Source organism: Hemitrygon akajei, chromosome 26 (genome assembly GCF_048418815.1).
Source record: "Hemitrygon akajei chromosome 26, sHemAka1.3, whole genome shotgun sequence".
Lineage (NCBI taxonomy): Eukaryota > Metazoa > Chordata > Chondrichthyes > Myliobatiformes > Dasyatidae > Hemitrygon > Hemitrygon akajei.
The window spans coordinates 13486232-13513787 of record NC_133149.1 but is presented as its reverse complement, the minus strand read 5'-3'; the positions used below and the strand labels follow the sequence as shown (position 1 = coordinate 13513787).

At 44.8% G+C, this 27556-nt stretch overlaps 1 protein-coding gene and 1 pseudogene across 1 annotated transcript in view; both read right to left on the bottom strand.

The window, feature by feature from the left end:
- Nucleotides 1-16154, bottom strand: part of LOC140716758 (baculoviral IAP repeat-containing protein 5.1-like) — a 42884-nt gene extending 26730 nt beyond the window's left edge. The window contains exons 1-2 of the mRNA XM_073029589.1: nucleotides 16107-16154; nucleotides 13474-13514 (exon numbers count right to left, since the gene is read on the bottom strand). The gene's annotated coding sequence lies outside the window, so the exon portion shown is untranslated. The remainder of the gene's footprint in view (nucleotides 1-13473; nucleotides 13515-16106) is intronic.
- A 7909-nt stretch (nucleotides 16155-24063) lies between these two features.
- On the bottom strand, nucleotides 24064-26595 carry LOC140716755 (WD repeat-containing protein 1 pseudogene; annotated as a pseudogene).
- Nucleotides 26596-27556: the final 961 nt, after the last annotated feature.

The following is a 27556-nucleotide window of genomic DNA, read 5'->3' as shown; positions in this document are numbered from 1 at the left end:
TGTTCCAGTCCTCATAAACCATTCCAGAATCTGGTGCATCTTGAATGATCATCACTGATGGTTCCACAATCTCTTTACCCACCTCTTTCAGAAATCTGGGATGTGGTCTATCTGATCCAAGTGGCTCATCTACCTCAGGCTTTTCAACTTTGCAAGCACCTTCTTCTTAGTGATAGCAACAACACTCACCTCTGTCCACTGGCACTCTCACAGTTGTTGCATTCTGCTAGTGTCTTCCAGAGTGAAGACTAACGCAAAATAGTTATTAGGTTCATCAACCATCCCCATTACTACCTCTCCAGCATCATTCTCCAGCAGTCCGATATCCACTCTTGTCTCTCTTTTGCTCTTTCTATATCTGCAAAAACTTTTTGTATCCTCTTTTATATTATTCACTGGCTTCCCTTCATATTTCATCTTTTCTCTCTTCATGGCTTTTATAGTTGTCTTCTGTTAGTTTTCAAAAGCTTCCAAATCCTCTACTTTCCCACTAATTTCTGCTATATTATATGCCCTCTCTTTTGCTTTTATGCTGGCTTTGAATTCCCTTGTCAGCCATGTTGCCTTCTCATGTTCTCTTTAGAATACTTCCAGGTAACAATCTCTGGATTGCTCCCTGTGCCATGTGCCAGTGAGAGCAAGACTAGGCTAATTTGGCAGATAAATGCGTGGCTGAGGAACTGGTGCAGGGGATAAGGTTTGTGATATATGATCATTAGGATCTTTTTTGGAAGGTATGAACTGTACAAAACAGATGAACTATACCTGACCACCAGGGGTACCAATATCCTTGTGGGCAGGTTTGCTGGAACCATTGGGGAGGATTTAAACAAATTTCACTGGTGGATGGGAGCTGGAGTGATAGGGCTGAGGATAGTGTGCGAGACTGTCAGGAAAGACAAGCAGATGACGGTAAAATTACAGTCAGTGGGATGGGATGCAGTGTAACGGGAGGGCAAAATTACAAATACAGGACTGAAGATGTTATGTTTGAATGCATGCAGTATATGAAGTAAGGTAGATGATCTTGCCGTTCAGTTAAAGACTGACAGCTGTGATGTTGTGGGTACCACGGAGGCATGGCTGAAATATGAATGTAGTTGGGAGCTTAATATCCCAGGATCAAATCTTTAGAAAGAATTGACATAGGATCAGAAAATGTAGACTCCTTGTGGGTAGAGCTCTGAAACAGCAAGTGTAAAAAGACCCTGACGGGAGTTATATGCAGGACTCCAAACAGTAGCCAGGATGTGGTCTACAAATTACAGAGGGAGATACACAGAAAAAAGCATGTCAAAAAGGCAATGTTATGTTCATCCTGCAGATGGATAGGGAAAATCAACTTGATAGAAACATAGAAAACCTACAGCACAATATGGGCCCTTCAGCCCACAATACTCTGCCAAACATGTCCTTACCTTAGAAATTACCTCAGGTTACCCGTAGCCCTGTAGTTTTCTCAGTTCCATGTGCCTATCCAGGAGTCTCTTAAAAGACCCAATTGTATCCACCTCCATCGCCGGCAGCCCATTCCACACACTCACCACTCTGTGTAAAAAAACTGACCCCTGGCATCTCCTCTGTACCTATTTCCAAGCACCTTAAAACTGTGCCCTCTCATGCGAGCCATTTCAGCCCTGGGGAAAAGCCTCTGACTATCCACACGATCAATGCCTCATGATCGATTGATGCTGGATACCAAGAAAGAGAATATGTGGAATGCCTTTCCAAATGGATTTTTGGAGCTGCTTGTGGTTAAGCTCACTAGGGGATCAGCAATTCTGGATCGGGGGTTGTGTAATGAACCAGATATGATTAGGGAGATCAAGGTAATGGGACTTTAGGAAACAGAGATCATAATATGATAGAACTCACCCTGCCGTTTGAGAAGGAGAAGCTAAAGTCATGGAGTAATGGGAATTACAGAGGCATAAGAGAGGAAAATCTCAGAGCTGTATGTGGTGACGTGTATGTACTTTGATAGTAAATTTTACTGTGAACTTTGATGAAGAGAGGGAAGCAGAAGAAAGGAAATTATAGTTCAGTTAGCCTGACCTCAGTGGTTGGGAAGATATTGGAGTCGATTTTTAAGGATGTGGTTTTGGAGTACCTGAAGGCACATGATAAAATAGGCCAGAGTCAGCATGCTTTCCTTGAGGGGAAAACCATTGGAATTATTTGAAGAAATACAAACAGGATAGACAAAGGAGAATTGGTGGGTGTTGTGTACTTGGACTTTCACACATAAGGCTACTGAAAAGAGTATTACAGAAAAGATTCTATCATGGATACAGATGATTGAGAGGAGGCAAAGAGAGGGAATAAAGGGATACCTTTTGGATTGGCCGCCAGTGATGAGTGGTATTCCACAGGAGTCTTTTTAAAGTCTATGTCAACGACTTGGATGATGGAATTGATGACTTTGTGGCCAAGTTTGCAGATGATACGAAGATAAGTGGAGGGGCAGGTAGTGTTGAGGAAGCAGAGTGGCTGCAAGAAGGACTTGGACAGATTAGGAGAATGGGCAAAATGGTGAAAGGTCATTTAAATCGTACTGTTCCTGACTTCTGGCTTCTCAGTTTAACACTAAGAAGAGAAATGGCGAGAACACAAAGACCTTTTCAAGTGCCCGTCACCATGGTAATGCAGTGGTCAGAATGTCCCTGCCCTGCTTGTGAACGAGTGCAAGAGAAAATTTTACATATGTTACGTGTGATGAGAAAACCATGGGGAGATGGGGTCCAAAGTTGACCCCCCCCCCCCCCCATGAACTATGCTGCTAACGAGAGAGAGATAAAGAGGGGGAGAGGTGCCATGCTGCACATGCTGATAATGAGAGAGACACAAGGATTTAAAATTATGGCTTCTCCGCTGATTGTTGACTTTACTTCCAAGGACTTTTGCCACTTTGCCTGCTTGTGTGAATCCTTGCTGACACAGCAGAGTGATGCCAGGTGCTTGCTGAGACAGCAGGGAGTGGCCCAGTTTGATGGACATGGTCAGTTGATGGATGGCTGGTACCCCGGCAGGGGAGATAAAAGACGAGCCTGCTGAGACACAGGCAGACACGCCACTGGACACTGAAAGAGTGTTGTGCACCCACAGTAAGGTGGGGGCTTGGAGGATCGATTCGGGGGAAATTGGTCAGAGGCTCACAGGGTGTGAAGGCAGGCCGGTGGGGGCTTGTGTGTGTGTGTCCACCCTCGCCTGGGTGACAAGTTCATCACTGAAGAACGGTCTGGCTTGGAACGGAAGGGTCATAATCGGTGACCACAACAGTACAACGGACCAAGAAGACAATGGAAGGTTTGCCTGCTGCAGCTGCTCATCTCTCGCTCGCTCTCTCTTGATTTTGAGCTTGGTTTTGATTCTTATTCCTACACTTCTGTATTTATCATTGCTAACCTGATTTATATGTATATTTGCATTTTTGATACTGTAGTACTTAGTTTACTAATAAACACCTTTAGTTACAGTATCACCAGACTCCAACGTATCATTCCATTTCTGCTGATTTGGTAACCCAGTCACGGGGTACGTGACAAATACAAGATAAGCAGCACTGTCGCGTAGTAGTTAGCGCATCACTTTACAGTGCCACTGACCAGGGTTCCGTTCCTGACGCTGTCTGTAAGGAGTTTGGATGTTCTTGCCACGACCACATGCATTTCCTTCAGGTGCTCTGGTTTCCTCCCATGTTCCAAGGACGTAGGGGTTGGTCGGGTAATTGGTCTCACAGATCTAATGGGGCAGCATGGGCTCGTTGGGCTAGAAGGCTGTATCTCCAAGTAAATAAATTTAAAGAATAAATAAGATGGGTTTGAAAACACATCTGACAGTGCAGGCAGTACTCGTTCATCTCTGTACCAGAGAGTTCAGCCAATCTTTGTGTAGAATATCAAACTAAAGTGCTGCTGATAATCTCTAAAAGAATGCAGAATATAGATCGGTAAAGAGAGCAGCGTGTGAAGGAAGGTCTTTGACCTGAGGCATCCCATCCCCATTAATGCTGATTGGCTGGCTCAGCATTTTCAACCTACTTGCTATATTTGGCATTACGTTTTGTAATTTCAAAACATTAAACTAATTCAAAGGAAGACACAGGAATCCGAAATGTGAGTCTAACTTTGTGTTCACTTTAAGTGAGGCATGCACGTGTCATGTGTTAGCTTGATGACGTATGTAATTCACGTATATATACATATAACCCGTAATGAAATACTTAAACAAGAATGCTTAATCAACCTATATATTTACAAGATTACTCAAATATTACTGAAATATAACTCAATGTGAGATACGGTAGATAAACTGATGGGAGGTGAAAGGGGAGAAGGATGCTTTGGGTTTTACATTTAACGACAGTCTAGTCCTGTTCTGACATGAATTCTACCCCCACTATCAAATGTCAGGCCTGCACAGGCAGGCGCCTCCCAATCTCCACCCAGCTAACAGGAATGAACAGCCACTGATTTCCAACTCATCACCTGTAGCCTATTTCAACCCAGCTCTCACCCTCAGCGCTTGTTCATTCATCGAACCAAGCAGCCTTAACCAGTTGTTTCCAGCTTCAGTTACCGTGCTGCTTGTGGTGTTTAGTACCTGTTATCTCTTGTTTACGGTCTTGTTATTTTGCAGTTTATTAGTACAGCTATCGCTCACCGCTCAATCGTTTCCACTACTCTGCTTTTGGGGTCAAGCCTCCTGACACACACCAGACTTTCATCCCAAACACCCAACTTGCTTGGTATTGATAAGAGTTTCTTAATGTCAAACTTATCAAGATACAGGGCAATGTTTTGTGTGCGTGCATTTCATCCAGACAGACTATTCTGACGTAAGTACATTGAGGCTATAAAAGGAAAACAAAGTGTAGTATATGTGAAAGCGCAGTGCGGGTAGACAAATCAGGTGGAAGGGCCACACCAATGTAGATAGGCAGGTCAAGAGTCGATAGACTCTTTTGCATATTAGGGGTCTATTCAATAGTCCGATAATAGTGTTCAAAGCTGCCTGAACTTGGTGACACTTGCTCCCAGACTTTCATATCTTCTGCCTAATAGGAGAAGGAAAAAGGGAGAAAGTATTGGCCCTTGATTAGGTTGATGCTTTCCCAAGGTAATGGGAAATGGAAGTGGAGTCAATGAAGGGAAGGCTTATTTGCATGATAGACTGGGCTGCGTTCACAGTTCTTGGCAATTTCCTGTGCTCCTGGGCAGAGCAGTTGCCAAACCAAGCTGCAGTATATTTACATAGGATTCCTTCTGTAGTGGATTGATAAAAAATGCTAGTAACAGTCAGAGTGGACATGGGGAATTTCCTTAGATTTCTGTGGATGTAGAGGCATCGGTATGCTTTCTAGCATCCACATGCTTGGACCAAATCAAACTGTTAGTGATAGTTACAGCTGGGGACTTGGAGTTCCCATCCATGTCCACTCAGCACCAGGACATGTCCTCCACCTCGCTTTCCGAAGTCATTTTGCTGAAAATGAAGGACAAGTTCTTGCCGTAACACTATGCCACTGGGCTCCTTTTTCCTTCCTGTACTCGGTCTTGTCATGGTTTGAGATCCATCCCACCGTGGAGGTGTCATCTCCCACAAAGCTGTTACTCTTCTGTCTCCCCTACTCTCACTCCACTGCCCACTCGCACCCCCAACCACCCTCCGCCATTCTGGGAAGATCTTTGTGAATCATGGTCTTTCTTTCTTCCCTAAAAAAAGTTTGAGAATTGAAACAAGGATTACCTGAGGTGCTTCCTCAACTATCACCATTCACACATCATCTGTACGATTATTTATTGATCCACAAAACGAACAATTCACTGTCTGACAGAGAACAAGAAGAGGAAGCAGGTCGAATGAAGATGAGGCTGAGTACAGGGCTACGGTGGGAAACTTTGTCACACGGTGTGAGCAGAATCATCTGCAGCTTAATGTGAAAAAGACTAAGGAGCTGGTGGTGGACCTGAGGAGGGCTAAGGCACCGGTGACCCCTGTTTCCATCCAAGGGGTCAGTGTGGACATGGTGGAGGATTACAAATACCTGAGGATACGAATTGACAATAAACTGGACTGGTCAAAGAACACTGAGGCTGTCTACAAGAAGGGGCAGAGCTGTCTCTATTTCCTGAGGAGACTGAGGTCCTTTAACATCTGCTGGACGATGCTGAGGATGTTCTACGAGTCTGTAGCGGCCAGTGCTATCATGTTTGCTGTTGTGTGCTGGGGCAGCAGACACCAACAGAATCAACAAACTCATTCGTAAGGCCAGTGATGTTGTTGGGGTGGAACTGGACTCTCTGACGGTGGTGTCTGAAAAGAGGATGCTGTCCAATTTGCATGCCATCTTGGACAACGACTCCCATCCACTCCATAATGTACTGGTTAGGCACAGGAGTACATTCAGCCAGAGACTCATTCCACCAAAATGTAACACTGAGCATCATAGGAAGTCATTCCTGCCTGTGGCCATCAAACTTTACAACTCCTCCCTCGGAGTGTAAAGCCAATAGGCTGGTCCTGGACTTATTTCCACTTGGCATGATTAACTTATTATTATTTAATTATTTATGGTTTTATATTGCTATATTTCTACACTATCCTTGGTTGGTGCGGCTGTAACGAAACCCAGTTTCCCTTGGGTTAAATAAAGTATGTCTGTCTGTCTGAATCTTGACGCCACTCTACTGGTGGAGATACCCTGTCATACCCATGGAACACCTAAATCTAACCAGCAGCCACAGGCCAGTAATACAGCAAATCATATCAGTGTCAGCTACGGTAACTTGATGTTCACTTTAATGGCATTAATCTTTGAAAGGATCCCACAGGGTAATTCCAAGCGTTCCTTATGATGGAATGACTCATGCTTTGCAGGCTGGTTTCTCAATATTTCTACTTTCACTGTTGTTGTTTCTAACCTTGAATATCTGGGTTCTGATCAGGAGTGAAAGGAAGGAATACTTACTAACTGACACGAGTTTGGCCAAGGTACAATGCAAAGTGCGCCATCCTCAACAGACAGCTCTTCACAATACCAGCTAGCTTTAGGGGAGATTTTGAACAATTTCTTTTCTTCGGTATTCACTAAGGAGAAGGATATTGAATTGTGTAAGGTAAGGGAAACAAGTAGGGAAGTTATGGAAACTATGACAGTTAAAGAGGAGGAAGTACTGGCACTTTTAAGGAATATAAAAGTGGATAAATCTCCGGATCCTGACAGGATATTCCCTAGGACCTTGAGGGAGGTTAGTGTAGAATTAGCAGGGGCTCTGACAGAAATATTTCAAATGTCATTAGAAACAGGGATGGTGCCGGAGGATTGGCATATTGCTCATGCGGTTCCATTGTATAAAAAGGGTTCTAAGAGTAAACCTAGCAATTATAGGCCCGTCAGTGGTGGGTAAATTAATGGAAAGTATTCTTAGAGATGGTATATATAATTATCTGGATAGACAGGGTCAGATTAGGAAGAGTCAACATGGATTTGTGCGTGGAAGGTCATGTTTAACAAATCTTATTGAATTTTTTGAAGAGGTTACGAGGAAAGTTGACGAAGGTAAAGCAGTGGATGTTGTCTATATGGACTTCAGTAAGGCCTTTGACAAGGTTCCGCAAAGAAGGTTAGTTAGGAAGGTTCAATTGTTAGGTATTAATATTGAAGTAGTAAAATGGATTCAACAGTGGCTGGATGGGAGATGCCAGAGAGTAGTGGTGGATAACTGTTTGTCAGGTTGGAGGCCAGTGACTAGTGGTGTGCCTGAGGGATCTATACTGGGTCCAATGTTGTTTGTCATATACATTAATGATCTGGATGATGTTGTGGTAAATTGGATTAGTAAGTATGCAGATGACACCAAGGTAGGTGGCGTTGTGGATAATGAAGTATGATTTCAAAGCTTGCAGAGAGATTTAGGCCAGTTAGAAGAGTGGGCTGAGCGATGGCAGATGGAGTTTAATGCTGATAAGTGTGAGGTGCTACATTTTGGTAGGAATCATCCAAATAGGACATACATGGTAAATGGTAGGGCATTGAAGAATGCAATAGAACAGAGTGATCTAGGAACAATGGTGCATAGTTCCCTGAAGGTGGAATCTCATGTGGATAGGGTGGTGAAGAAAGCTTTTGGTATGTTGGCCTTTATAAATCAGAGCATTGAGTACAGGAGTTGGGATGTAATGTTAAAATTGTACAAGGCATTGGTAAGGCCGAATTTGGAGTATTGTGTACAGTTCTGGTCACCGAATTATAGGAAATATGTCAACAAAATAGAGAGAGTACAGAGAAGATTTACTAGAATGTTACCTGGGTTTCAGTACCTAAGTTACAGGGAAAGATTGAACAAGTTAGGTCTTTATTCTTTGGAGCGTAGAAGGTTGAGGGGGGACTTGATAGAGGTATTTAAAATTATGAGGGGGATAGATAGAGTTGACGTGGATAGGCTTTTTCCATTGAGTGTAGGGGAGATTCAAACAAGAGGACATGAGTTGAGACTTAGGGGGCAAAAGTTTAAGGGTAACATGAGAGGGAATTTCTTTACTCAGAGTGGTAGCTGTGTGGAATGAGCTTCCAGTAGAAGCGGTCGAGGCAGGTTTGGTATTGTCATTTAAAGCAAAATTGGAAAGGTATATGGACAGGAAAGGAATGGAGGGTTATGGGCTGAGTGCGGGTCAGTGGGATTTGGTGACAGTAAGCGTTCAGCACGGACTAGAAGGGCTGAGATGGCCTGTTTCCATGCTGTAATTGTTATATGGTTATATGGTAATATGATGATGTTTAACATCGGTAGCTGAGCGAAAGGCGCTGAGTAGGCTACGGTCAATTATGGAAAACTCTGAACATCCTCTACATAGCACCATCCAGAGACAGAGAAGCAGTTTCAGCGACAGGTTACTATCGATGCAATGCTCCTCAGACAGGATGAAGAGGTCAATACTCCCCAATGCCATTAGGCTTTACAATTCAACCGCCAGGACTTAAGAACTTTTTAAAAGCTATTATTAATGCTTTTTGAGATAGTGATTTAGATGCATATCATATTTTTTACTGAGTTAAGTATTGTATGTAATTAGTTTGCTACAACAAGTGTATGGGACATTGGAAAAAAAAGTTGAATTTCCCCATGGGGATGAATAAAGTATCTATCTATCTATCTATCTATCTATCTTTCCATGGTGTAAAATGCCCTGAATCATTTTACAGGCAATGTATTAAACCATACTTATCACTGAGTCACAGACATAGTTCTGGGTTAGAAAAGGAAGTTGGCCAAAGGGGTAAAGTTAAAGTAATGTGTTAGTGGAAAATTGAGAGGTGGGCTGATGCGATTCATGATTCGGATGGCCGGGTCAGTTTGAAAATATCAGGGTGTTGGGGCCAGAGGGGAGGTTCAGGCCAGTTCAACTTGTTGCTTTGTGACGTTTGCTAATCTCTGCACTGAACTGAGGCTGTGGCCAGCTCCTGACTGGATGGGCTGAATGGCCCATTCTGCTCCTATCTCTTATGGTCTTATACAGATAAAAACAATAGAATCAATGAAAAACAACACACAGACACGGCCGAATAACTAACGTGCAAAAGACAAACTGTGCAAATACATACACATACAGAAGCATTGAGGACATGAGTTGTAGAGCCCTTGAAAGTTAGTCCATAGGTGGTGGAACCTGAATTGAGTGAAGTTATCCGCACCGGTTCAGGAGCCTGATGGTTGTAGGGTGATAACTGAAACTTATGGTGTCAGATCTACGGCTCTTGTACCTTCCTCCTGATGAGAAGAGAGTGTGGTCTGGGCAGTGGGTGTCCCTGATGATGGACGCTGCTTTCTTGTGGCTGCACTCATTGTAGATGTGCTCAATGGTGGGGAGGACTTTTCCTGACATTGTTTTGTAAGCTTTGTGGACTAGACTAGTTAGGAGATGCTTCTCTAACCACACCAACCTCCCCCCACAGACAGAGTGGTTAGCTATTGGCTGGGGTTAGGAACGGCAACGGCAAGATCCCACCCGAGTCTATTACTTCCATACAACAGTGAGATAGGCAAGAATTAACCTCTTATAAAAGTACTTTCACAGAATTAACTGTATCTCCTAAAGATAAGTCAATGTGTCACTTACTAAATTCTTTTCAGTGGGTTCAGAATACTTTGTAGTGACAAAGCGGATCAGCCCTCATTGTAGAAATATATCCGCAGAGGGTCACAGGAAGTAACCAAGACGTAGAGCCTGAGGTCAGACTTGAAACCATCCAAAATGAAGAGCTGCACAAGTAGAGGGAGATTTAACACGCGGTGAGGTTCAAAGGTTTCACTTAATATCAAAGTATGTATGCAGTATACAACTCTGAGATTCATCTTCTCCAGATAGCCACAAAACAAAGAAAGAACATGGAGGTTGTTGAAAGAGAAAGATCAAACCCATGCACCCACCCCCCTGCAGAAAAAAGAACAGCAACACAATCATCAACCCCTCCCAAATCCCCGACCCCTGCACAAAACAAGAACATCAACCCCCAAATCCCCCCACCACCCTCTGCCCACTCAAATACAAAACAGGAAAGAATGGGCAAAAACCCAGAATATAAAATCCAGAAAAAGTCCAGTCCACGAACCCAACGGTTCACAGGAACTACTGGTACACCTCTTCCCACCCTGACACTTGTAAAAACGCCATCCCCATGAATACTGATTTTGCAGACATCTGCTAATTCCCCGCGCCCCACCAAACTTCCCCTTCACCATTCCCCATTCCCATTTCCCTCTCTCACCTTATCTCCTTACCTGCCCATCAGCTCCCTCTGGTGCTCCTCCCCCTTCCCTTTCTTCCATGGCCTTCTGTCCTGTCCTATCAGATTCTCCCTTCTCTGGCCCTTTATCTCTCACCAATCGACTTCCCATCTCGTTACTCCACACCCACCCCTTCTATCATCTACCACCTGGTACTTCTTCCTCTCTATCCCCCACCCTCTTAACTCTGACTTCTCATCTCGTTTCCAGTCCTGATGAAGGGCCTCGGCCCGAAACGTCGACTGTTTAGTTATTCCTCTCCGCGCCTCGTGGAGCATCGGACGACAACCTTGCCGTTTCTTTAGCATCTGCCTGTGTTTTACGAGGCTGAGTCGCTAGCTCGACGCTCAACCCAGCACGGATGGAAGGCGTGCGAGGAGCCAGCCGGACTGGAACTCGGGACCACTCGTCTCGAAGTCCAGTGTGGATGCCACCACACCACCGGCCGGCATAGATGCTGCCTGACGTGCTGAGTTCCTCTAGGATTTAGTGAATGCCGCAGAGATTACTGTGGCCAGACTTTGTACTACTCACTCTGAATTGGCATTTTCAGATGTTTATAGCAAAATCTGTCCTTTGTTTTGCTCTGGGGTCTTGGCATTCATCTCCAAGCGCAGGCTCAGGAGAGGAGGCCAGAACATTGGCTACTGAGGATGATGCAACCTTCCAACTGATGTTCTGGGGCAAATTCTGTGACATTCTTGTCCCTGTTTCCTTCTCCAGCTGGGGAAGATCTGTCCCAGCTTGTCCTCCTTTCCCCCCCCCCCCCCACCTCCCCCTCCTTATTCTGGCCTCTTCTCCCTTCCTTTCCAGTCCTGACGTAGGGTCTTGGCCGGAAACAGCAACTCTTTATTTCCCTCCATAGCTGCCCCTATCGTTCCCCCGGATGAAGCACCCAATTGAGCATGGGGACAGATTTATTTGTTCAGCCTTGGAAAGTTGTTTCCCCAACTAAACAGTTGTGAGACACAAAATGCACACCGAGCTCACTATTCACATGAACAAGAAATCTCCCGTTATAACGGGTACTGCGGTCCCTCACTATCTTTAACACAAGAGATCCTGCTGACACTGGAAATCCAGAGCAGCACACACAAAATCCTGGAGGAGCTCAGCAGGTCCGGCAGCATCTGTGGAGAGGATTGAACAGTCAACATTTTGGCCTGAAACCTTTCATCAGGGCTGGAAAGGAAAGGGGGAATAAGGTGGTGTGGAGGGGAATGAGTACAAGCTGGAATGTGATAAGTGTGGGTGTGGGTGTGGAACGGAGGATGAAATAAAGAGCTGGGAGGTGATAGGAGGAAAAGATAAAGGGCTGAAGAAGAAGGAATCAGATAGGAGAGGGGAGAGGGCCATAGGAGAAAAGGGAGGAAGAGGGGAGGTGATAGGCAGGTGAGGTGGAAAAAGGATGCCAGAATGACGAATTGAAGAAGAGGGAAGGGGGAGGGGAAAAATTACTGAAATTTAGAGAAAACTAACTTCAGAGGTGGAGGGGAGATCTGATGGAGATGTATAAGATTATGAGAGGCATGGAGAGTGTAGACAGACAGTATCTTTTTCCCAGGATTGAAACGTCTAACGACAAAGGGCATACACTTAAAGTAAGAGGGGGTAGCTTCAAAGGGGATGTGAGGGGCAAGTTTTTTTTCCCCCACACAGAGAGTGGTGGGTGTCTGGAATGCACTGCCTAGAGTGGTGGTAGAGGCAGAAACATCAGGGACTTTTTCAGACATGTTTAGATAAGCCCGTGAATGGGAGGAAAATAGAGGGATATGGACATTGTGTAGGCAGAGGAGACTGGCTTAATTGACCATTATATTGGATCAGCACAACGCTGTGGGCCAAAAGGGCTTTAACAGTCTAAAAGAAGCCTAAGAATTAGACCTAAAAGCAACACTTACTCCCCAAATTCAACCTAATAACAGGCCTAAAAATATGGATTGGCTCCGTAAAGTTAGAGCATTGAGAATAGGATTACTCCCTGTTAATTTAATCCAGACTGAGGACCCCTGCGCACCCTGATACGAAAGAGATCACGGAAAACCACACAAACTAGGGATGACCTACTTTGAACTCAAGTACTGTTCTATATTCTAAGTTCCAGGTCGATGCTGGAGGCTTCCCAGATGGAATACAAGGTACTTGCTCATCCTCCATCCTGAAGGTGGCCTCACTGAAGCTGTAGATTATCAACACCAGGCAATTATCTCCGCAGGTCTTGCAACAGCTCAGTATACACTTGGGTGGAGACACGTCCCTACCAAAGGAGGTGTAAGGTGCTCCTTCCCTCCGCTAGCCTGCAGGTCACCCTTGGGCAAGGGGTAACACCTGTTTAGCAGCACACCCCCCACCCCCCGAAGCCTCGAATCAGGTTCAGGTGAAGCCATGGGAACAGGCATGAGCTGCCGGCATATATCACAAGCTATGCGGCCACTGACAATCTCTGAAGAGTATTGATAATGGCTGGGGGGTGGGTGGGTCACCCATCTTATAAAGACACTGCCCAGAAGAGGACGATGGCAAACCGCTTCTGTAGAGCCACTTGCCAGGGCAGTCACGGCCTCGGAAAGACCGTGATCACGCACGTCATCCAGGCAGAGCACGTAACGAATGAATGAACGGATGTATACAACCAGAAATGGGCTACAGGTTACACGCGGAGTCAAAGGGAACTGCACATACTCACCACTGGATTGCTTGCTGTTGGAACGATTAATCCATATTCATCTGAAATAGGAAAGATGCAGAGAGATTGACACATCCACAAGAACACTGCCTCAAAGCAAAAAGGCAACAGTAGTTACTTAAACCTCGTATCTTTCTTCATAAAATACCCCACGTCTTTCCCATCTACAATGGCCGATGTCCTCCACATTATCAGACATTTTTTTAAAGTTAGCACGGAGAGCAAATAACTTCAGCAACTGACTTCAGCCGCCAATCTTCAGATCTGAGTATGGACTGTAGAGTAAACTGAAAATGCAGCTCAGAACAATGGGTCCCTAAGAAGCATGAGGCACACTAATTGGAAAAAAAGACACAGCTGATGTACATTCATCATGTGGCTGCAAAGAGGGAGGGGTGAAGGTTGTGTGTAGTTCAAGAGAAGCATTATAAGGGCATTGGGACTAAATAAATAGTTCTGTTACCTTTCATCTTTAACATGGGTGCTGTAATGTGAGATCAGAGAATCTCTCTCTCTCTCCGTTTCCTTCTCCTCTCTTTCTCCCACTCCCCCTCATTCCCTCTCCCCTCATTCCACTCTCTCTCCCTGTTTCCCCTCCCTCTCTTTCCTTGCCTCTCCCACACCCTCTGCCCTGTCTCCCTCTCTCACCGTCTCTGTATTTCCATCTCCTCTCTCGCCTTTCTCCCTCTCTCCCTCATTCCCTCTCTCCCCGCCTTTCTCCCTCTCTTTCTTCCTCTCCCCCTCATTCCCTCGCCTCTCTCTCTGCCTTTCTTCCTCTCCCCCTCTCTTCCACCGGTTCATATTGCAATATTCTAACACAGACAGGTAATTATCCTGACTTCAAATGGTGGAGTAGTGGTCCTCCCATCACGGTAGAGTATCGGTCAGCACAGTGCATTACAGTGCCGGTGACAACGGGTTTAATTCCCATCGCTGCCCGTAAGGAGTTTGTACCTTCTCCTCCTCCGGTTTCCTCTCACACTCCCAAAGTCCTAACGCTTGGTAGGTTGGCGGGTTGTTGTGGGTGACTCTGTGTTTGGGCCAGGATTAAATCGGGAGGATTGCAAGGCAGTGCGGCTCGATGGGGGCCAAAAGGGCCTATTCCGCGCTGTATTATCAGTCGCCTAAACGCAGTGACACCCGCGCGCCAGGCGTCAGATTAAAGATCAAACACCAAACTCCCTCCAATCATCTCCGTTATACAAAAACAGACCGATCATCCACACAGAAACGTCAGGTTGAACGTCAAACCTCCCTAACTCAAAAACTAACAGATCATCGACACGGAAATGTCAGTTTAAACATCAAACCCAAACACCCCACATCCCCTCTCTGACACATAAACTTACATATCGTCCACACGGAAACGTCAGATTGAACACCTTCCTAACACAAAAACTAACGTTGTCTACAAGGAAACATCAGATTGAACATCAAACCTTGACAGTTTTCCTCTGCAGGCCTCAATAGCAGACAGAGGATTGATAGCCCAATTGGAAAAGTCTAAAAACAGCTGGATAAATCTTACATTAAAAGTATGGCAGAAGGTGGCTAATTCATGTGGAATTAATAACATGTTAAAACTTTTTAGATGGTGTGCATACGATACCGAATTTCTTCCCAACAGAGTAGATAAAAGAATTGAACTATGGATGAAGAAAGGTCTTACAACCTATCTCTCATTTACACAGAAAAGAGTATTACAAAGTTTCCAATCCTTACAGGAGAAACATGGCCTAGAACATAATGACTTTTTTTTTTTTTTTTTGGTACCTTCAAATACGACATTATGTTAACCAGAGTTGTAGATATACAGATTTATCAACAGTAGAATTAGAATTTTTCAAGATTCTGAATTCGGCTTACAGTTCAATGCCAAGTAAATCAATTTTTCGATTATACGATGTACTCTTACATGCTAAAAATGAAAACACATTGTATATTAAAGAGAAGTGGGAGAAAGAAGCGAGGTTGGTACTTTCAGAGGAGGTTTGGGGGAAAATATGCAGCTTTCAGTGGTCTTCGACTAACTCTTTGATTTGGAGAGAACATTGTTGGAAAAATATTATAAGATACTTCCAGACCCCATATCATGAAAAATACAAAGATACAAGCGTGACGTGTTGGAGAAGGTGTGGCTCCAAGGAGGCAAATCATTTCCATATTTTCTGGGATTGCCCTAAATTAAGTTTATATTGGAAAGGTATTCATAGAACTTTAGGTCAGGTATTTAAGACCCAGATACCTCTGAACTTAGAGACGCTCTATTTGGGACATGTACTGTTTTTGGATCAGAAGAAAGACAAAGTTGCTACAGGTCCTCTTAGTGGCAAGTAAAAAAATCAATCACCAGAAAGTGGCTAAATCCAATACACATACATTAGAAGAATGGCATGAAATTATTTTGGAAATATTTAAAATGGAAAAGATGACCTACTCTGTGAGAATCCATTAATTTGATAGAAAGTTTCATTGGAGCATGATCAGAAATGGCAATAATGCCATAGTGTCGGGTTACAGTGGGACTCAAGTGCAGACCAATGAATGCTCTTTTACTAGGATTTATTAGGGAGCACAAAGGCAACAAAAACAGGAAGCAGGCACGAATCCAAAATGGCAGGCAGAGGTCTTACCCAGGAAAGGCAGTCTGGCGAGGGAAGACGATCCAGAGCGCACGGGCAAAAATCAGGTCCAAGAACAGGCAAAAATCGGTTGGCAGCAGTCACAATGACAGGCTAGAACGACACAGGTCAGAGCTGGGACAAACTGGCACAGAATGCAAGTCAAGGTAGGTTTAAATGGACAGGGTAATGAATGAAAATTAGAAACAGGTGGGTGCAAGTGAGGAGACAAGCAGGTAATTGGAGAAAGTCCAAAAGGAAAGGGGCTGGGCCAAAACCCACATGGCCAGGTGAAAGAAAACAGAAATTAAACACTGTCATGGTCCAGAGCTACCAGCAGAGGCCCTTCGACCCAGTGTTCAGGCCGGATTCTTAACAGTACCCCCCCCCCCCACCACGGGTGTCTCCAGACGCCCTTCTTGCCGGTACGGGATGGCTCCTATGAAAGTCCCTAATGAGAGAGGGATCCAGGATATCTCGAGCAGGAACTCAAGACCTCTCTTCGTGACCATAGCCCTCCCAATCAACGAGGTATTGCAGTCCACGACCTCTGCATCGAACGTCCAGTAATCAGCGCACAGTTGAAGGTCTCTGAGCCATCGATGAGATGGGGAGGGGGAGGGGGCTTGGGGGTGGGACAGAGGGGGCTGCAGACAAAGGGCTTAATCCTTGAAACATGGAAGGCAGGGTGAATCCTGCAAAGGGTAGGGGGTAGTTTTAGACGTACAGCCGAAGGGCGGATCACCTTGGTGATGGGGAAAGGTCCAATGTAGCGTGGCGCCTGCTTGCGGGAGTCCACCTTTAAGGGGATGTCACGCGAAGATAACCACACCTTCTGACCCTGGCGGTAACGAGGGGCCTCGATGCGGTGACGGTCTGCTTGCTGCTTCATTCTGGCTATAGACTGAAGCAGCACCTTTCGGGCTCATCTCCAGGTCCGTGAACAACTCTGGACAAACGCTTCAGCTGAGGGAACACTTCCTCCTCCTGAGGTGTGAATAAGGGGGGTTGATAGCCAAGACAGCACTAGAACGGTGACAGACCTGATGAAGCAGAAGGCAAGGAATTGATGGCGTACTCGACCCAGGGAATTTGCCGACTCCAAGAGGAAGACTCCCGAGATGTCACACAACGGAACATCACCTCCATCTGCTGATTAGCCCGCTCGGTCTGGCCATTACTCTGTGGATGAAACCCAGATGAGAGGTTAACCCTGATCCCGAGTAGTTTGCAAAAGGCCCTCCAAAAGTGGGAGGTAAATTGCGAACCTCTGTCAGATACCACTTCAACGGGGAGACCTTGAATACGGAAAACATGCTGAATCACCAGGTTGGCAGTCTCCTTGGCAGAGGGCAGCTTGGGAAGGGGAACTAAGTGGACCAATTTGGAAAAACGATCCACTATGGTAAAAACGGTAGTGTTACCGTCGGACGGAGGGAGTCTGGTGACAAAGTCCAGTGCAATGTGTGACCAGGGCCTTCTAGGAACTGGCAGGGGTTGCAGGAGACCAGTTGGTGGCTGGCTGGAGGTCTTGTTCTGTTGTTACGTACCTGTGACATGTGACAGTGGTGTACTTGTCACATGACAGGTGTTGAAGCTATACTGGACTTGAGGTAATGGTCTTGTGATGGTGGAGTGACGTCATTTTTTTTTCTTTTTTTTTTAAAGCAGGGTATAAAAGGAGGGCCCCTCCCTGTGAGGTGGGGCAGTTCGTGGCTGGATTTGCCATGTTGACTTCATGCCACTGCGTGATTTAATGTTATGACGCAGTTTAGTTGAAAGATGAAGTTTTATTTAATGCCTAAAGTTTAAAAGGTCATTGCCAGCAGTTTCTTTATAATACTGCTAGTTGAGAATCAGTGGACAGTGAAGATTGGAGTTCGAGAGTTAAAGGATCGAGGAGAGTCGATTTCGATGGTGAAACAGGTTCGACCTTGTTTGATCCTCATTTGGAAGGAATTTGTTGACTGTGCCCGTGTTAATCCCTGTGAATAGCAGAAAGGATTGGGAACAGTTTTGTAAAGGAAAGGTCAGTGCCTTTAAGCTGTTTCATTTTCCACCTCCGTAAAATTCTTCGAGGGAAAAGTAGTTCGACTGGGAACTGCAAAAACATGACGTGAAAGAGAATTTAAATCGTCTTAAAAAGTCTCTCCCTTAAATGGACTGTAAGCATTTTGAACTTTTGCAATACTACTTTGAAGAACTGTTTTTGCAACATCGCTTTAAGAACTGTTTTTGCAACATCGCTTTAAGAACTGTTTAAGCTTCATCGCTTTAAGAACTGTTTAAGCTGCCGCACAGCAGCTGATTTCCAGTTGCGTTAGTGATTTGTTTACTTTTGGGGAGTTTGTTTTCAGTGTTTAATAAACATGTTATTTGTTATAAAACCCCCTGCCTCACTCATATATTTATTGTTGCTTGAATCCGTAACACTGTGCACAGACTGGGCAGGCAGAAATGAAGCTCTCAATATCCTTCCTCAGGGATGGCCACCAAAATCTTCGACTGATGAAAGCTGTTGTGCGTCTGATGCCAGGGTGACATGCCAGTCTGGAGGTGTGTCCCCACTGGAGAACTTGGGAGCGGACAGACTAGGGAACATACAATAGGTTAGCAGGACACGCATCAGAAACCGACTCACCCTTCTGGGCTGACTGGACCACAGATTCAATCTCCCACTGTGCTGCGGCGACCAGACATTGCTTGGGGAGAATGGTTGTAACCTCGGGCGCCTCATCAGTTGTTGGAAACTGCCTGGACAGCATCAGGCTTGCTGTTCTTAGAGCCAGGACTGTAGGCCAGGGTGAATCTAGAATGGGCAAAAAAAACAGGGACTACCAAGCCTGGCGGGAGTTGAGGCGTTTGGCTGAACGGATATATTCCAGGTTCTCGTGATCCGTCCAGACTAGAAAAGGAGTAGTCGTTCCCTCAAGCCAATGCCACCATTCCTCAAGAGCAAGTTTAACAGCCAATAACTCTCGATTGCCGATGTCATAGTTGCGTTCTGCGGGCAAAAATTTGTGGGGAAAAAGGCAGACGGGTGTAGCTAGTCGTCCTCTGCTGAACGCTGTGACACTATAGCCCCTACTCCTACATCAGAGGCATCAGTCTCTACAATAAACTGCCTGGTAGGATCGGGCTGAAGGAGAATAGGTGCCGTGGTGAAACGAGTCTTTAGATCCAAAAAGGCTTTCTCAGCTTCTGGATTCCAAGCGAACTTCGACTTGGAGGAGGTTAGGCCAGGATACTGAAATTTCGAATGAATCAGCGATAGAAGTTGGCAAACCCAAAAAAGCATTGGACATCTCGTCGAGAGGCGGGTTGTGGCCACTCCTCTACCACCTTGATCTTCCAAGGGTCCATCTGGATTCCTCCAGCGCTGATCACATATCCCAGAAATGAAGTTGAACTCCGGTGAAATTCACACTTCTCCGCCTTCACAAATAACTGGTTCTCCAGGAGTCGTTGGAGTACCCGGCGGACGTGCTGGATGTGTTCAGAGAGGGACCTAGAAAATATCAGAATGTCATCTAAGTACACAAATACAAATTGGTTCAGCATTTCTGAGGACGTCATTTACCAGGGCCTGGAACACAGCAGGACCATTAGGAAGTCTGAAAGGCATCACCAAATATTCGTATTGCCCAGATGGCGTATTGAACGCGGCCTTCCACTCATCCCCCTCCCATATGCGGACCAGATGGTAAGCATTGCGGAGGTTGAGCTTGGAGAAGACAGAAGCACCTTGGAGCAATTCAAATGCAGATGACATAAGAGGAAGAGGATAGCGGCTCTTAACGGTGACCTCATTAAGACCTCTATAGTCCACGCAAGGGCGCAGGGACCCGTCCTTCTTGGCTACAAAGAAGAACCCTGCGTCTGCTGGGGAGGAAGAGGGACGGATAGTTCCTGCAGCCAAGGCCTCCTGGATATACTTGTCCATCGCTTCCCTTTCAGGTGGAGACAGGGAATACAGACGGTCCCTAGGTGGCGAGGTTCCCGGAAGGAGATCTATAGCGCAATCATAGGGGCGATGTGGGGGTAAGGTGGTGGCCCGAGTCTTGCTGAATACCAGCTTTAGGTCCAGATATTCTGGGGGTACAGAGGACAGATCGGGAATCTCTTCTGTAGGCAGAGGAGCCGGACTTAGAGTAGCATGAGCAACACGCAGACAATGATTTAGGCAGAAAGGACTCCAGCTTAACACTGTTATTAGACCAATCAATGTGTGGACCGTGCTGAGCTAGCCATGGGTGGCCTAACACAACTTCAGCTTTTGGGGAATCTATTACATGAAAAGCAATGCTCTCCTGGTGATTGTCAGAAATGAGGAGACTCACTGGAGCTGTAGAGTGGGTAACCATGGCAATTTTCACTCTGGTTAAGCTGCTGGCCTCCAGGAGTTGCTTCAGACGGGAGAGTGGCATCCCGAGATTGGCCGCAAAACTGGAACTGATAAAGTTTCCCTCAGCCCCGGAGTTGATAAAAACTGAAACGGTGTGTCTCCTCCCTTCAGCCAGTATAAAAGCAGGTAGCAGGGTTCGCGTGACGGGGAACCGGGGGAAGGAAGTACTGCTCGCCCGTAGACCCCTCTTTACGAGTGAGCGTTGGCTTTTACGGGACAGATAGATACATAGTGACCAGCCTGACCACAATACAGACAGGAGTTGGTACTGACTCTCCTCCTCCTTTCCGAAGGAGACAGACGGATACAATCAATCTGCTCCGTTGGGCTGGATGGGGGTGACTGAGGACTCGGGGAAGGAGATCTGGGTGCGGGCTGGGAAGATGTCAGACGCCCCCTGGTGGTTCTTCATGACCCCCCCCCCCCCGGATATCACTTTCCTGCTGACGCTGTTTTATGCGGCTGTCAATCTTAATGGCCAAATCGACCAGCTCTTGGAATCCGGCAGGCAGGTCGCGGGTGGCTAGTTCATCCTTAACCTCTTCGCTCAGCCCATAGAGGAACACGTCAGATTGGGTCACCTAATCCCAGTTGGTAGTGGCGGCTAGTGTGTGGAACTGAATGGTGTAGTTGGAAACAGAACAGTTACCCTGATGAACTTGCAATGTCTCCCTTGCTGCCTCTCACCCCTGCTGGGAATGGTCAAAGACTCTTCTCATCTCCTCACAAAAGTCCTTAAATGTGTGGCAAAAAGGGGCTCTGCTATCCCACACAGCCGTACCCCACTCTCTTACTCTTCCCGACAGCAGTGTGATAGCATAAGCAATATGGGATCAATCAGTGGGGAAAGTAGCGGGCTGCAGCTCAAAAACCAGCGAGCATTGAGACAGGAAGGATCTGCAGGTGCTTGGTTCACCATTGTAAAGTTCAAGTGGAGGTAAACGGGGCTCTCGGGCTGGTTGGGTTGGGGTCTGTGGGGCTGATGGTGCCGCAACAGAAGGCGGGTTAGAGCTCAGCGCCAGCTGAATCTGCTGTAGCCGGGAGGCTATGCTGGTCAGAGTGTCGGAGAAGGCTTCCATCGACTGGTTGATAGAGGTGAACTGTGTTTCATGTCTCCCTAACAACACGCCCTGTTGGGAGAGGGCCTCACACACCTGGTTGGGGTCTGCTGAGTCCATCTTGGCCAGTTCATTCTGTCAGGTTACGGTGGGACTCAAGTACAGACCAATGAATGCTCTTTTACCAGGATTTACTAGGGAGCACAAAGGCAACAGTCTTTCAAAAACAGGAGGCAGGCACGATTCCAAAATGGCAGGCAGAGGTCTTACCCAGGAAAGGCAGTCCAGCGAGGGTAGACGATCCAGAGCGCACGGGCAAAAATCAGGTCCAAGAATAGGCAAAATCCAAAAACACAGAATCAGGCAAAATCAGTTGGCAGCTGTCGCAATGACACAGGTCAGAGCTGGGACAAACTGGCAGAGAATGTGAGTCAAGGCAGGGTTTAAATGGACAGGGTAATGAGTGAAAATTAGAAACAGGTGGGTGCAAGTGAGGAGACAAGCAGGTAATTGGAGAAAGTCCAAAAGGAAAGGGGCTGGGCCAAAACCCACATGGCCAGGTGAAAGAAAACAGAAATTAAAGACTGTCATGGTCCAGGGCTACCAGCAGAGGCCCTTCGACCCAGTGTTCAGGCCGGATCCTTAACACATAGTTACAGTCAATCACAGATGGGATGAGACGAGAGTCAATAAAAAAGTAATCAATTCTAGAGTAAGAATGATAAACATGTGAAAAAAAGAAAACACTTTATCCTTGGGGTGTAGAAATCTCCAAATATCCAAAATTTCAGAATCATTCATGAAGGAATTGATAAGAGTAGCCAACTTGTTTGGTAAGGCTTGAGTAGATATGGATCGATCCATCGAGGGATTCAGAGAACAATTAAAATCATCACCCATTATCAGCATATATTCATTTAGATCAGGGAAAGCAGGAAACAAATTCTTAAAAAATTTGGGATCATCCACATTTGGAGTGTAAACATTAGACATAACCACTTTTTATTACAAAGTAACCAAGTAATATACAAAAATCTGCCATTCGGATCGGAAACAGTATCATGATGAACAAATGTAATTGAGGAATCAATAAAAATTGAAACTCCTCTCACTTTAGCATGCGAATTCGAATTCGAGTGAAACTGTTGTTCCTTCCAAAACGCTGATTATCCTCTTTCCTCACTTGAGTTTCTTGTACAAAAATAATACGAGCATTCAGTCTTTGGAATACTTTAAAAGTCTTCTTCCGTTTAATCGGATGATTTAAACCATTTGTATTCCAGGAGCCAAATTTAATAATCTGAGCCATAATTTCATAGAATCAACCCTTTGGTATGTAAAGAGTTAACCATAATGTGAACTCATGAACCCGGAAGAGGAACAAAAGCTCAGGGAGGAACCAGAGGTGATGACACTGCAGACATCTTTGTAGTTCTAAGTCAGCCCGAATAAGGACATGATGTACATCAGCTACTCATATGACCACCCACCACCTGGCCCAATGGGTCCACATGACCCTGATCGGGGGGCTAAGTAGGTGCTGCACCTTGCCCAAGGGTGACCTGCAGGCTGGTGGAAGGAAAGAGCTCCTAGCACCTCTGTTGTTAGAGATGTATCCCCACCCCACCGCCCGAGCCCAGCACAACCCTCGCTGATTTAATTTGAGGCAAACAAGACATTTCAATATATGTTTCAATGTACACGTGACAATCTCATAAAATCTTCAAAGTTCAAATTTCAAAGTAAATTTATTATCAAAGTCCGAATCTATCACCAGAATCTAGCCTGAGATTCCTTTTCGTGCAGGCATTCACAGTAGCCACTGGTTGGCTGCCGGTCTTGTGTCCCACAGGGATCGGTGTTGGGGGCAGGGAGTGACTGCTTCTTTCTATGTTGTATTTCAGTGATTCAGAAGACAGTTGTTGGTTTTGTGGCCAATTTGTGGACGATATGAAGGTAGTGTTGAGAAAGCAGGGAGTCTGCAGGACTTGGACAGATAAGGAGAATAGGCAAAGAAACCGACACAGAACAGAGTATAACAGTTACGGTGTCGGGAAGTTTATGGGCATGCACTTTGGCAGAAGGAACAAAAGTGTAGACTGTTTTCTAAGTGGGCGAGAAATCCAAAAATCTGAGGTGCAAGGGGACAAGAGAGCCCTCATGCAGGATTCCCTAAAGGTTAATTTGCAGGTTGGGTCTGTGGTGAGGAATGTTAGCATTCATCTCGAAAGGACTAGAATATAAAAACAAGGAATTAATGTTGAGGCTTTATAAAGCACTGGTGAGGCCTCACTTGGAGAACTGTGAGCCCTTATCTAAGAAAGGATGAGCGGACATTGGAGAGGGTTCAGAGGCGGTTCACAATAAAGACTACAGGAAAGAAAGGTGTATCATTGGAGGAGAGCTTATGATTCTGGGCCTGTACACACTAGAATTTAGAAGAATGAGAGGTGATCTCATTGAAACCTATTGAATATTGAAAGGTGTAGCTAGAGTGAAGAGGATGTTTCCTTTTTTTTGAATTCTTAAAGCATTAAATAGTTTATTAGGTATTTTTCTGATCTGGAGAACATTTGAGGCAATAAATGTGCAGTAAAGATTTCAAAAGCAAAAGAAATAACATGTACAATATACAGTAGCTGCACTTGCATCAATTCCAATCACATATTATCTTGCCACTATACAGAAATATTCTTCAGTTGTAGTTTGACACTGTCAATTTAATTCAATACGTCATGGATCTGGTCTTCAACAAAAAAAAAAGCTGCAAGTAGGGGTGATAGGAATAAAAATAAGGCTGTTGCCTCTGGATTGTTGAACATACAAGACTAAACTCCAGAGATTATGTTAACAAGTGCTTTATGCGTGCCAATTTATTTCTGCTAAAGCTTTCCAAACATAGTATATTAGAACTGAGATTGTGATGTGGGCCCACTGGGCAAAGAAATATTTTGCTCCAACCTAAGTTTCTACAGCAGCAACCCCAGTCCTTGAAATTCTAGGCACCCTCCCAAAATACACCAGCTTGTTCAGTTGTAGGTGATGGTCCACCGCTTTACAGAAGCATCATGGGATGTTGTCACCAAAGTATGTTCATCTATCCAAGCAACACAGGCAACATGATACAATCGATGAGAATCTGGGATTTTGATTTTTCTAGTTGAATCCTCCAGATTCCAAACAAAGACCAATCCATCCATTCCAACAGTTGCAAAGTGCTCATTGTCTGGAGACCATCCGATACAGATAATTTTAGCATGATGGCCATAGAATTCATCTGCTTGCTTATAATCATCTCCAACCGTGAATGTTGTTACTTTATTTCCAGAACAGACAGCAAGGGTCGCACCATCACGTGAATAAGATAGATCAATAACAAGTGCTCTGCTATCAAGCTCCAAAACTTTTTCATTTTTCTGCAATGTGTTTCCTTCAATAGAATATAGGTGTACTTTGCTATCATTTCCTCCAACAGCCACAGTTACTCCTCCAGGATGAATTGACACAGATTCTGGGTCGTAACCAGGATTTTCAACAGTAAAAACTTACTTCTTGTTCTTCAGAAGTATAATCTGGTTAATACAAGTAACCACTGTATAGTCACCAGGGCCAACTGCTAATTTCTTGGGTTGGATATCCAGCTTTACTGTATTTTCAGCATTGTACTCTTTGTTGATCAATTTGGTGTAACGCACAGTATCATCCATACCACAACTGACAAGTTCACCTGCATCATTGATCATCATAGATGACACCATATTGGTATGGCCTTTCCCTGAAAAAGCATCATTCTCTCCAGATGGAGCATCCCAGTAATTTAAATGACTATCATGGCTGCCCGAGTAAATAGATAGCTTCCCATCATCAGTGTGAACAGTCAAAGACTGAATTGACTTGGAGTGTCCCTTGATAACACAGAGAGGCTTGTTGGGATTTGCTGTATCCAGATAGTTGATATATCCAGAAAGTGAAATACTCAGCAGATATTTTGGGTGCCACATGCAACCTAATTGTTGGTCTAGTATAACAGATCCCATGTTAAATGTTGTCACTGCAGTATTGGTTTCAACATCCCATAGTTTAACAGTCTTATCACCAGAGGCAGAAGGGAGATATTTTTCATCATCACTCCAACTAATAGCATATATACCTCCACTGTGGGCCTCATCATGTCCAAGAGAACTTAACTGAGTTGCATCTTTCCCATCATAGAGAAAAATCTTCCCATCCGCACCAGCTGAAGCAAACAATTTTCCCTTAGGAGAGTATCGCACACAGTTAACGAACTTTGAGTGGCTATTGACTGTAAACTTGAACTTCACAGGATATGCTTCATAGAACACACAGCAATAATCATCACTACCAGTCACAGTGCGGAATGGGCGACTTGGTTTAAGAGAGATGCTGTTTATGACCTTGCTATGTCCTGTCACGTTCCCAGATGAAGTTCCTGTATCCCATTGTAAGACTCCAGCATTCTTTTCCTTGCCTTCTCCAGCAACTCCAACCCTTTGATTATCTGAAGACCAACATATATCTTTGATTGTGCCGCAGAATGGTTGGTATTCATATTTGACCAAATGTTCCTTCTGGGTAGTATCCCAAATTTTAATTTTTCCAGAAATATCTCCTGAAGCAATGTAATATCCACTGGGTGAATACTGGGCAACTTGAACTTGACGAGCATGTTCAGTAAATATATCTGCAATTCCTGGATTCTCGATGTTCCTTATGATGACACTTTTGTTATTGGTGTAAAGAAAGTTGATTCCTTCAGGATCACTTCCAAGAACTTTTGAAACACCTCTTTCCACTTGAGGGAGGCATGCAAACACTTTACTCAGCTCGTAAGGCATCGTCACACGATCAGCCGCTCGCCGGCCCGGAACACAGCGGAAAGGAAGAGTAGCGCAAACCGCCGCTAACGCACTCTTTTACTCTGCAACAACCACTCCACTCCACTCCACGTTGCTGGCCGGCTTTCCCTCCCCGCAAGTTTGCAGAGTGGGGAGCGAGCGCACACCAAACCCAGAAACAAGCGCTCCAAGAGAATGTTTCCTATGGTGGGGGACTCCGGCACCAGAGGGCACAGCCTCAGAATAGGAGGACATTCATTTAGAATGGAGATGAGGAGCAACAATGCCTTCCTAGCTCTAAGAGAAATAAAAGCCAAGATGTGCAAATCAGGTGTCTCCAAGATAATATCTCTTCCTCTAACAATACCGAATAAGGCAGTCAAAGAGTTTGGTTTAAACTTTACTTTAAAAAGTACAGAAAAAGTTTGAAATACTTCCTTCCAATATTTTTTAAGACTCGGGCATGTCCAGAACATATGAATTAATGAAGCTTCTCCATTGTTACATCTATCACAATAGCGAAATATCTCCGAATAAAAACAAGACAGCTTATCTTTAGTCATGTGGGCCCTATGGAGGGCATTGTTGCTTAGGTGGAAGGATGTTGCTCCGCCTACTCATGCTCAATGTCTAAGCGATGTTATGGCATGCTTAAATTTAGAGAAGGTTTGTTGTTCAATTTCTGAATCAAGACAAGACTTTCTAACATTGTGGGGAGCTTTTTTGAATTATTTTCAAAATCTTTGATTTGTTATCAAGTACAGATGTTGGCTAATAATATGTTTTACTAGATGGTAAGGAATTTATTTCCTTTTTTCTTTCTTTACCAAACAGCTTTTCTTGGTAGTGGGTTCAGATTTCTTTTGTATAATAAAATTATTACTTTTCAATATTACGATTCAATTTAATTTACGTGAATATGGGGTAATGAGACTATAAGTGTGATTCAAATATATTATAATTGATATATGATATATATCCTCCTGTACTCTGTATTCTTTTTTGTAAGAAATCAATAAAAATATTGAAAAAGAAAAGAAAGAATGGAAATGAGGAGAATTTCTTTATCCAGAGGATGGTGAATCTGTGGAATTAATTGTGCAGATGGAGGGCTGTGGAGGCCAGGTCATTGGGTATATTGAA